Source organism: Vidua chalybeata, chromosome 1, assembly GCF_026979565.1.
Source record: "Vidua chalybeata isolate OUT-0048 chromosome 1, bVidCha1 merged haplotype, whole genome shotgun sequence".
NCBI classification, from domain to species: domain Eukaryota; kingdom Metazoa; phylum Chordata; class Aves; order Passeriformes; family Viduidae; genus Vidua; species Vidua chalybeata.
Genome location: NC_071530.1, coordinates 56,042,453 through 56,055,495, shown reverse-complemented (window position 1 = coordinate 56,055,495; position 13,043 = coordinate 56,042,453).

The window sequence follows — 13,043 nt, the reverse complement described above, 5'->3', positions numbered from 1 at the left end:
CAGTGGAGATGAGCAGCAGTGAGACTGCTGCATCCCCCACCCAGGAAATCCCATAAGGGAAGGAGGTTACAAGTTGATTAACCCAAATCCAGAAAAAGTGGAAGCTCACTCCTAGAGTTTGAGCTCTAGCTCTACTATGCATTATTATGCATCTAGATCCCATTAATGTATTACATTATAAAGTATGTATCACAATAGCTCCAGCTACTGAAATCAGGGGAAATCTTTAAGAATCAAAGCTGTTCATTTAATGAGTTTGCAAAAGACTTCACGGGTTGTGCTGAAACCAAATGCATAAAAGTTCTTTCAGTTAAGCAGCATCTTTGCTTGATTTTTCATCTCCAGCATGGGGGGAGTTAGAAGGAGAAAAAAATCTATTGTTTTCATTCATCCATCAATACAAACAAATATTTTAAAAAATATTTTAACTTTAAGAATTAGAAGTATGTGGTGCGGAGGATCAGAAACGGGACATTACGCCATAATCAATGTGATCAAGTGAAGCCAACTTTATTATACAGAAACCTATATTTATAATATATTCTAATGTCCACGTCCCTCTAGCTAATACATGATTGACCAATCCTAACTATCCACGCGTCTAAGACTAAATGCTAATATTGGATCACCTAATTCTACACATGTATTGCTGTGATCATCTGGCCTACCCTTAGTCCTCTTTTTTTCACTTTCCCGAACTTTGCTGACAACTTGCTGATTCTCGCTGACTCTTCTTCTGCCTTCAAGGATTCACTGTCCTCGGTCCTTGAACTGATTACTTTGTTATCAGAAGGCTGGATTGTGGATCTGCTGAATGTGTCCATTGTCCTGCAAAAATTCCTCAACAGAAGTATGATAAATATATTTCAGCTAGTACATATAAAGTACAGCTTGTACATTTATAAACAAAATTCAAACTTTCTTTTGGGAATAACAGCATGGAAGAGTACAAAGTTTCTCATGGGAGAGAGGATTTACCTAGTGATAAGAGTTCAAAACAAGGAAGAATAGAATACCAAAAAAGTAAAAGTTGCTTACATAAAATCTTATGGAGACCCTGAGAGGCATTCCCTGGGTTAGGGAGACACAAGAAGCTTCCCTCAAAAGCTGTTATACCCCATTGGCTTCTTCCCTTGTTCCTAGGTCCTTCAGCCACTCCTTCCCTATTCCCCCATTGGCCCTCATCTTTGTACTGCCCCAATACCACTATTCAGCTCCTACCTCTTGATACACAAAAACCTGGACTTTCCCCAGTAGTCAGCCCCTTGGACCCTGAACATCTTACTGCACAGCTGAATTAAACATCTGTGGATACTATGCAAAGGCCCTTTTTGCTTCCTTAGCCTGGACTTTACTAGCAGCTAGTTCGGCTGCTACAAAATCTAAATGGAAGATTATGTCCATGAAACTCAGATGCCTAGAATAGGACTCATTTGTCCAAATGACTGATATCAATGGGAGCCATGTGCACCAAACTCACCAGATAGCAGGAGTGAGATGAGATGCATTCCATTCCTTTTTTAAGAGTTTAAAAAGCTGCCATATCTGCCCAATATTTACTGTAGCAAAACAGAAGTACTAACAACATATTTACGTTAGAGCACAGCAGAATCATAAGAGACTAATACTGCCTGGAAACAGTAATGTCCCAGATTGAAAAGCAAGATGTATTCTATTTGCCATCTGTATGGCAGTTGTCTTGTGTTAAGTGGGCAGTTTTTCCTTATCTCTTCCACAATCAATCCTCCCTCCAGGGAGACATCTGCTGATAATGGGCCATTGAGTGTCACTGCATGACTGATAAGAACTATAGCATCCCATTGTGAGATGCTCCACCCAGAGTAGCCAAGCATTCCTACCTGCATATAGTCTTGAGATTCTGGCCCACCAGCACAGCATTTTTTCTGTGCTGGATTTTCCCAGAGGAACAGCTGCCTCTTCCACTGCCTCTTCAGAGGAAGACTACAGCCTTTTCTACAGGATCACTACTCCAACAGAACCACACCTGACACTCCAGGAAGACTGCAGCCACAATTCCAATTGGACTGCTACCCACACCCTGTCCAACAGGGTGTCAGGTTGTATTCTGTCAGTGTTGTTTTGGTTCACTGCATTGTTTATTTTATTTTTTTATTTTCTTCCCTAATAAAGAACTGTTATTCCTGCTTGTAGCAGCCAAAGGCCCTGCAAGGATTCCCTGGCAGTCACTTGCCTAAGATAAGAAATGCCTAGTCATGATGACTGAATCAAAGAAGCCCCTCTTCCACATTTGAATCCTCATCTCTCTGGAAGACTATAGGCCATATTTGCCTCGACCCTTACTATTGGACAATTTCCAACACCTCTGTAAACTATATAAAACCCCATTTCTGTCCAGTTCGGCAGAAGAGCTGTCACTGAAACCCTTTTCAGGAGCTGCCAATAAAGACACGGCTGTGGAACCTCATACAGCCTTCTCCTTTCTCTCCCTTCGCATCTGCCAAGGCACTTAACAAGCAAAGAGCTGAATTCACCAAAGAGCTGATCTCACTTAAGAGCTGAGCTGCGTGCTAAGATTCCCCGTGGCTGGGAGCTTGCCTGAGGGACCTGGACAGGTTGTGCTTATCAGCCCAGTGCTATCCGAGACACCTACAGCAGCTGGGGTCGGATGGACCCCGGGAACCCCAGGCTGTAAGACCTGCTCCCATATTTTTGCCTGAGAGCCCTCCTTAATTTCAAATTTATAACAATTCGGAGGGAAGGGGCCTACATTTTTCCATTTCAGGAGAGGCTCCTGCCTTCCTTAGCAGACACCTGTCTTTCCAAATCTATACAAGTAGTTTACTTAAAATAGTAATAGTAAAACAGTAATTTACTTAAAATACTTTTTTGGTACAGAAAACATTATGAAGGGCTGGAGTACTGAAATGAGAGTATGACTCTCTGGCTTTCTTCTGGGATAAAAAAAATCTAGAACAATAAAATATTATTTTTTCCCCTCTGTGTTTCTAACCTATAAGAAGAAACTCTAAAAATGTTCATCCTGTCTTTCCAGCTCTGTCTACAACAGCCAGTTGTCTCACCAGTCAATACAGTCCTTCTGCTTCCTCTTCCTCATGATAAATGTCTTGTTTCCAAACACAAGCTCACTGGAGCAGAAAAAATGGGGGTTTTTTTGCACTGCAAGGTCCAACTCACATGCAGGTACTTTAAGAGCTATTCCCCATTCTGCTGCAAGGCTCCTCTAAGCACAGGCCATGACACCTCCACATCTCTTTCAACATTGTAGTAGCCTGGCCTCGCCTGGCCTGAGCTTGTTCACAGTTGGAGCAAGTATTTCAATAAGTCATATAGCAATTCCAGAAGCAGCATTGTTGTCTCTAAAAGCAGGATTCATCACCCAGTGTGCAGTATGTCAATCTCATACACAGAGCTGAAGTATTTATTTTTTGCTCAATGATTGGTGCTAAGTGGTAAATCCAACAAAGACAGCACATTGATTTCTCACAACTTGATGTATACAGTTTATCAAATAAAGGAATCATGGTATACCAGTGGCAAATTACCTAGTTCTCTTCTTAATTAGTATTATTCCTTCTATTGATTAAATTATTCTCTTGCTTCTCATTCTTATTACCCTGCTTGATCAGTCATTCTCTTGAGATCATGGGTTTCTTGAGTCAGTGGTCACAATCTTACCCTGCTGGAATTACCTTTTAACTAGCTGCGGCTGATTTTAGTACAGTTACTGAGTTGGCTTTTTACTTTTTCTTATCTCTGCCAAATGTTTTTGAGGTCTGTCCACTATCAGTAGCATCTTTTTTTTCCCCTAATTCTCCTGTAAAGCCCTAGACCTGAACAAACTAAGCAATACGATCTTCCCCTCCGCTTTGAGGCTATAAGGCCAAGTTGTTGATTCACTGGTAAGTCAAGACCCTGTTTCACAACTCCATTTACTTTCTTTGTAACTGTCTGGGTACATTATTAACTGTTGCGGTTCATGTTTATTTTGTTAAGTTTTATTAAGTTGATTGTTAAATGGTTTGTTCTGTTATCCTCCATGTTTTGCTTAAGTTGTGCCCTCCCTTCCATCTCTCCCTCAAGGTGTCCTCTCCCTTTATTCCAGACTCTTCCCTGCCTATCAAGACAATCCTGCCCCTTCTTTCCAGCCTGTCAAGGCAACCCTGCCCTTTCTTCCAGAACATTCCCCACCACTCAGTAACTGGACCAAACCCCAACCAAGACTTTTCTCTTCCCCCTATGCTAGTTGGTTTCTGCCCTTAAACTCCACCCCTAATGCTACACTATTGGTTTGTCATTTGGTGTCCACCGCCTTGTTTTGCTGTGCCTTAAAACCCTGTGCACAGAGGTGGTCGGGGCTCTCCTTGTCCTGACCCCACTGACATCATTAAAGTTTGTTGGAAATTCACAACCGGAGAGTCTCTTCTTCCTCCTTTGCTTGGTCCCTGCTGCTTAGAAACACCATCCCTCTGCCTAGCGCATTGCTGGCTCTAAGGTTCTGCCTTTGGCTTCACCCCAGCCAAGGCAGTTCCCCACACTTGCTGCTCCACTGGAGTAAAGCAGAGCTAGCCTGGGTTCCGGTGTGCAGTGGCAACTAATCATGTCTGATTCTTGAGATATCAACAGTGCCACCATTTCCAGAAACTTTCTGTCTTCTGCATCCTATGTTTATGTAAGGATGCCAGCAGTTTTTCATTTGGCATTTGTTCTATCTGTGTTTAAAAGACACTAAAGTTAGAAAGATGCCCAGGTACAATTTTAGGTACATGGAGTGGAGCAGCACAAACAAAATTTATTTTAATTTTTCAAGTCTCCACATGGTTATTTTGTTGTTTTCATCAAAGATAGCAAAGGCACTTACACTCAGTAAACAATCTTAGGTATCACTCATAAGTGGTTAAACTATATGCAAATAAAAAACCTACACCTGGTGTTTATATAAATCTGTTCTGGTTTTGGCATCCTGTCTTTTCCTGCTGGGTGAAATACACATTTTTGTCCTAATATGTACCTGCTGAAGAATAGTAGATAAGTATGGATAAATAATATAGTTCAGGTATACTGAATCTGCTGCTTCCAGGATGTGTACCACATACACTCTTGTGATTTTTACCACAAAGACTGTCTGCATACATGCAACATATCTGAAGTCCTGCCACTTACTTCACAGCACATGTGCAAGAATTTCTGTCAAGAAAACATGCTAGACTCACCCTTCTTATTCAATGAAGTTCCCACAGTTTGATGCCTGTGAACTATCCCTCATGTCAGTTCAGCACTGCACTCCATGGTTAGACATGTAATTTAAATACCAAAGGAAATGCATTTTTTGTATCAGAACTTTTGTCATTGCATAGTCCAATCTGGATACAGAGAGATCAAGCAAAGTGTGAGCATTTATTAATTCCAGAGACCAAAGAGCGTAAACTGTAGATCTCTAGACTACAGACAACTGTTCAAAAAAATAGTGCATCATTAGTGTATTTATGTTCTACAAGTGGGTTAAAAAGCAATCAAGATAGAGCCAAAGACAAATCTGCCTGCAGGATGAATTTATTCTGAAAAAGAATAACAATACTGTTAAATAAGAAATGACACAAATTTTTATTTAAATATGAAACAAATCAGATCACATACCTTTGGAAAAGTAGAAAACAATCAAAAATAATCTTTAACTTTTCTTACCCTAATTTTCTCTAATTGTGATCAAGACAGGAAGTACCAGCATAGAAACACAAAATAAAAAAGCATTATTAAAAGTGTTCTTGTGGTGACAGACATTGTGAAGCTCCTTATTACTCAAAACTATTCTAAAGATGTGGTTTATGTGTTTGATATACAGTCTTTTATTTCTCTGACAAGATTAAACAGACTAAATAAAGAGAGAATGAAGTGTTGTCTCAAGTCCTATATAGCACATCTGGTACTACAGAAGCCTTACAGGCAGGGGTTTTGACAGACCCTGGTGCCAGGCCTGGATCCTAGTGCAGCACAGCAGAGAAAAGGGAGATAACATGACCATTACCCCAGCCTGGAGCTCCTGCTTGCAACACCCAAATTATTCAGTGGGTGAAAACACAAAGCAGACTCACTCTCCCTTGCTTCCTAAGAAATGCTAATAATGAAGAGGTTCCTGGCCTCACAAACTTTTCACTCCCAAGGAGGAACAGGAGCCCACTAAAAGGGTTCTTTCAGGCTGCCTGCTTCAGGTCAATCTTTCAGTTTGGCTCCTGTGCTCTGGCATGATCTTACATGGCTTTGAGACTCTTCCACTTCTTGATCCGTGCTCTTTGCTCCTGCTATAGGGAAAAAAAAAAAAAAAAGACTGGAAAGACTGGTCGATTACTCATTACTTTTTCTTCTTTTGCAAAACACCCTCAGTATGAGCACAGGAAATACCTGAAAACTGCCCCCAAACATTTGCTGTGAAGATGCTAATCTAAATCCACTTAGTCAGTTTCCTGCTTGGTTTTCCAGTATGCCCGTGCTCAGCAAGGGTAATGTCTTCATGCAAGGAAATTTTATATCTCAGCAGAATGGTAGCCTATTGTCTTAGTTTGAAAGACAGTTACCTGCCAAGGAAGGTAGGAACCTCCCCTGGAATGGAGAATATGACCCCTTTCCCTCTGGACTCTTCCTACTCTTTAATTTCTTCTTTGTTGTAGTTACGCTGGTGGCAGGGGCGCTCATGGCTCCCAGTGGGTAGAGCAGGTGCGATGATACCCCTGCGGCTGCAGGGGGCGCTCTGGTGCGAGCTCAGAGACCGTGCTAATGGTTAATGGTGGCTTGGCTGAGACGGGAAGTCATGGGCGGCAGCTGGTCACTATTGCTGAGCTACTGTGCAGAAGTGGCCCATATGGGACACCCCCCTCCTTGCTCCCCCCAAACATCTGAGAAACAAAAAAAAGTAATTAAGCAGACTTGCAGTGCAGGAAAATCACAGCAGATTGGGATCTCAGAGTCCAACACACAGGAGTGGCCGTAGCAACATGTTGTGGGCAGAGGGTCTGGCAGGAGCCGATCCTGATGTTTCGGCACCACATGCACTAGTTCTGAGCTCCAAGTGGTCAGGTGGCAGGGAAAACAGCAAACAGCTCCTTCCTCCCCCAAACCCAGAAACTGGACTGACCAAAAACCCAGCCCCAAACCTCCAGAGTAACCCCATCACCTTATGACTTGCAACCCACTCCCACCCAGGCCCATTTCAATTGAATGTTGTGACACCCAGCTACATCTTTTGTTTTCTTAAGTATCCATAGTTATTGTTTCCCAGCAACTTATGGGACAAAATTCCATGAGGGAAAGAAACAAATGGAAAAAAATCCTAAACCCCAACACCTATTTTATCTCACAGATAAGATTATATGTTGTATTTTTCAAAATCATTATTTAAAGTTGTGAGAAATGACACCACACTTTTTAAAATTTTAAAAAGGTTTATTGAACCACAACAAGAGACTGAATAAAGAAAAAGGGACAATTCTGGGTGCTTAGCTGCAGCCAGAGGCACACTGCCCACACCTGTAACAATCCTTATATGTGCCAACCCTCCCCACTCATGCGTATGTCCCTCTTCCGACCCATCTTCTCCTTCGTCCTGCCTCTTGGAGTCTGTGCAGTCCTCCGTGCTTCTGCTTTCCCAATGGCTGGAGATCAACTTTCAACATGACAAAATTCAGATAAAAACCACCAGATCTTAACAGAACTTCTTTCAACCTTATAACACACATTTAACATTCACGAGACCCAACATCACACTATCCATTTATCACAATCCCCCCTTTTCCATTTTTATAAGTTATTTGGCTCGAACAATAATTTTGATTCCTTTGGGGATTCACTCATGCTTTTTATAGATCAATTTGGCTTATTTGAAGGGGTCGTCTAGTTTGTTCTGCCTCTTCAGCACCATTACTCTTTGTGCCATTCTGGGTATAGCCTATTTTGGGTCCTTAGATGTTACCACTATTGGCATACCCTGAATTACTCTTGTGATTAATCGAATGAAACAGGGCATCACACAAAGAAGAAATAATAATCCTGCCACTGTACACTAGGAGGAAGCCTAACTTTTTCCACCACTTCATATCAAATAAGTTGTCCCACCAGCTGGCTTTTAATATTGATTCCCATTTTTGGACCGGGACATGGGCTATTTTCCTGATATTTTTGGTGATATCCAGGATGGCATCCCTGTTTGTCATCTATTTTCAAGCAACAATCAGAGGTATTGAACTTCCCACAGACACCCCTTTCCTCTGCTAATAGGTAGTCCAAGGCCAACGTGTTCTGATATACAGTGGTCCTTGTTTGTCTTGGTTGATTAGATATTAATTCCAATGCTAAAGCATATTTGTTAGTTAATACTTCTGCAAATGCTTGGAGTCTTATGATTCAATTTAGCATATAGATTGGAGTTAGATATTCCCAACTTCCATCTTGTGCCCGTGTCACTGGCCCATACATTTCCAATATTCATTCAGGAGGTCATTCCTCTGTTTTTGAGATTTTCGAAATAGTTCCCTTTTATCTCTTTTTAAGGCCTCATAAACTGGTACCCTTAAATCATCCCCATCCTTCCCAGGTAAGAGAAAAACATCCAGGCTGTATAATTCCCAGAGTACACCTCCCTTTCCACCGGTGGAGAAGGGGGTGTAGTTCTGGGAAAGCTCTCTTCCCACATAGCCAGAATAGGCCATCTTGTGCTCTCCAATAGTTGTTACTTTGTTGATTGATATTTTCCCAAAATTTGGATATCTCTGGGATTTCAGCATAAGGATTCTTACCCAGATCATTACACAGGAAGAGTCCAGTTTCATTGTTATATTTGCAATCCTTTATCATCAATTTTTCTCTGGGCCCAATACTCCATTGGTTCTTTGGGGATCCACCCTGTAAAAGTCCCATTACCAACTTTATTTCTCTTGCAAGGGATACTTCCTACCTTGTTAAGAAAATGCTTCCCAATGCGCCAGAGACACTCTTCCCCTATTACAACTGAACTTAAGATCCACCCTTCTGGTCGACTCTTCCCTTTTATGTTTGTTCAATTCCATTTCTACAGGGCCCAAGCTACTGCCCCTCCATGGCCATTCCTCCATCATTATGGCTCCCCCACAAACCTAGCAGTTGATTAGGTTTAGTTCTCTGCTTATCATTTTCCCTAAATCCACAGATTTTCCCCTAATCTAGGGATTCTTATGTCATGTTGGATTTGCCTAAGATTAGATCACTGTACGTGCTTTGTTGTCTTACTTACTACCTGCTCTTTCACCAAATCCTGGGCCCCACCCTGGAGGGCAATTGTAAAACAAACCCCTCTTTCCCCTTCTGGACATTTGCTTCTCAACCGTTAACCACCTTGTCCTAGATTTTCTGCAACCAAATATTTCTGTCCGTTAAGTGTACAAGTTTCTAGTTTGGATGGGTCATAACAGTATCTGTTGATGTAGGTATGTACTGTGAAAGAAGAACCTAGATTTTTTTATTAGGTAAAGTGATTGGTAACAAGAATTTTGTTTGCATTCCAGGAGGGAAAAGACAACTAAGGAGTAATAGGCAAAAAGGAAATTATAGATATCTGGTACGGATTTTAGCCCCACCTACCATGCCTGTGGGGTTGCTACCCATAGCAGGTTTGTATAATCTTCTTGGTGGCAAGTGCAGGCGCCAACCTGGTCTTGCCCTCTATTTTCCATTGCGCTCCTTTTGTTAATTCCCAAGCTAATTATTTTTAGCTTTTCTCACTGTTTCTCAAGTATTTCCCCTTCAACAGATACTTGTAATCCCCATCCATTAAACAGGATGATTACATTAATGACCAATACAATCCAAATCTTTTGCTCGAAGTGTTATCTAAACAGTCGTTGAGATGGCTGGTGGAAGCTTGACCTTATTTCTCAGATGTCCTTGGGCCTTTCTGGTTACCTCTCAGTCTTTGTTTAAAAGTCAGTCTCACCCAGTCTGGATGTTATGGTCCATTCCTTTGGTTCACCCACAGGGCCCTTAATTCTCTGGGCATGAATCCATCCCTGCTCAATAGTTCATACAGTTGATTCAGCAGTGAGCAACAACTGAAAGGGACCTTCCCATTGCAGGATTAGAAGCTGGTCTTTCCATGACTTGATTATTATTTAATCCCCAGGGTTAACATTATGAATTTTGAAATCCAGGGTAGCAGTTTGAAGGATCATCCCTTTCTGCCTTAATTCTTCTAAGGTCTGTGCTATAGACATTACATACTTTCTGGCACAGGCTTCCCCCTCCTCATAGGGGACAATTCTCTGTCTATGAGGCAAAGTCCAAAAAGGTAGTCCAAACATCGTTTCATAGGGTGAGACTCCTAGATCCAACCAAGGCTGGGTTATAATTCTTAACAGGGCTAAAAGGAGGCATTTTATCCACAACATTTGTGTTCAATCATTAGCTTAATAGATTTGTTTTAAAAGTTTGATTCATCCTTTCAACATGACCAAAGTTTTGCAGATGCCATGGAGTGTGTAACTCCCATTTTATACTCAGAGCTTGAACAACCTGAATCAATCCTATTCATCACCCTATATCAGGAAATTATTAATTCCAAAAGGGTTTTACTTACAATACTGGCAGTGGCTTTAACAGTGGGCACTACCTCTACCCAATGGGTTAAATGATCTACTATTACTAGCAAAAATTTCCATCGTTGTACTTGAGGAAGTTCAGTAAAGTCTACTTCTGAAAAGGTCATAAAGCTAGCTACCACCCTCCTTGGTGTGTTTTCCTCATGACTATCCTATTTACCTCTTGACATATCACACACCATTCAGTTACGTGTTTAGCTATTCCAAAAAATCCTATGCAACCCTAGTCCCTTAGAAACTGATCACTCAGTGCTTGTGTGCCCTGTTACATTTCTTCTAACATTTTCCTGATGAGTGGTTTATTTAACAACTGTCTCCCATCCGGTGACTTCCACTTCTCTTTAGTATCTTGCTCTCATTTGGAGGAGTTCTCTCTCTTCCACTTCACTAAACACTGGAACTGCCTGCATTTTTCCTGTGGGGGTAACACTATCATTAATTTTTCTGTCCCCAATTCAGCTGCATCCCTAGCTTCCAAATCTGCTAAATTGTTTCCCTGTACTTCTGGGGTCACCTCTTGATGCCCCTTAACATGTACCACTGCCACCTCTTCTGGCAATTGTAAGGCCTCCAATACCTCCAAAATAAGCCTTTCATGGACCAATCCCTTCCCCTTTGAATTTAATAGCCTCCCAATTCTCCCCAAATTCTTTCAAAGATATGCTCTACCTCAAAGGCATATTTTAAATCCGTATACACAGTTTCCCTTTCTTGTGTTAATATTTCTAGATCTTATTTTAGGACATATAACTCACATGCTTGGGCTGACCAGATGGAAGGTAACTTTCCCTTTTCTGTGGCTACCAGCCTTTTGTCGATTATAGCATACACTGACATCCAGTGACCCTGGATTACCCTTGAAGATCTGTCAGTGTACAATCGCTTCCTCCTCAGAGTGGTTGATCCATTAGATCTTCTCTTACCTTAGTTTGATAGTTAATAACCTCTAAGCAATCATGCACTAATTCTTCCACTGCTTCTCCATACAAAAACAGGGCAGGATTGAGATGATCATCTGTGATTAGCTCCAAATCTTCCTTATCTATTAAAATGGCTTCATACTTTAATATTCAGGAAAGTAAGCCACTTCTCAGCCTTTTGACTTAAGATACTCCTGAGTGTGGGGTGTGTCCTTTCAATTTTCTCCCAAAGGTTAGTTTCCTGCTTTCCGCTACTAGTAAGGCGGTCACAGCTACTGCCTAGATGCAAGTTGGCCACCCTCAGCTGACAGAGTCTAGCAGTTTTGATAGATACACCACTGGTTTCCTGGACCCTCCCCAGTCCTGGGCCAATACTCCATGTGCTACCCCTTTTTCTACATGCACAAACAGATAGAAGGGTTTGTCTAAGGCAGGAAGACTCAAAGCTGGTGCACTGACTAATTTCTGTTTAAAATTTTTAAACTTCTGCTCATTCTCCTTTCCCCACCCAGTCTCATCTTCTACTAGCTTTTCATACAAGAACTTGACAGCCTGAGTGTACCCTTCAATCCATAGCCTGCAATATCCTAACAAGCCTAGAAGCCTTCTAACCTCCCTCTTAGTTTTCGGCCACGGAAGTGAGACTATTACTGTAATTCTTTCAGGATTCAATTGCCGGCTCCCTTGACAAATTATTTGTCCTAGGTATTTTACTTCAAGTTTTACAAATTGAAGTTTTCCTTTTGATGCTCTAAGTCCTTGGTTTCCCAGAAAATTTAATAACACTATGGTGGACTTGTAGACTTTCTTTTCATCCTCTCCTGAGAGAAGTAAATCATCCACATACTGGATAAGTTTTATTTCAGGTGTGGTGGGGAAAAGTTGTAGTACTTCTTCTAGAGCTTGTCCAAATAAATTTGGGGATTCAGAAAATCCTTGAGGTAACCTTATCCACCTAAATTGTTGCTTTCTCCCTGAACTGGGGTCTTCCCATTCAGAAGAAAATACATCCTGACTTTTCCCTGCTAATGGACAAGCCCAAAAAGCATCTTTGAGGTCTATCACACTAAACCACTGTTGCAATGGGGGATTATTAATAATGTGTAGGGGTTGGGCACTACTGGGTGTCAATACACAGTTCTTTTATTCATCACCCTTAGGTCTTGGACAAGCTGGAAAGTTCCAGCTGACTTTACTGGTAATATGGGTGTATTATGGAGGGACATACATGGTTCTAAGGTCCCTTCATTAAGTAATTCTGGGACCACCAGCTGCAGTCCTTGTCTGCCTTCCAAGGAGAGCGGGTATTGCCATACCCAAACTGGGTGTCTTCATCAGCTATTTTTATTACTATAGGAGCCATGCTTAACTTGCTTAGATTTCCAGGTTTTGTTCACAATATTTCATTAATCCTTTCCTTATCTTCCTCTCTTAGTCTGAAAAGCTTAACTACTGTTTTCCCTTCCTCTGGGAGCACTCTGATGCCTAACTGTAATGGCAAATC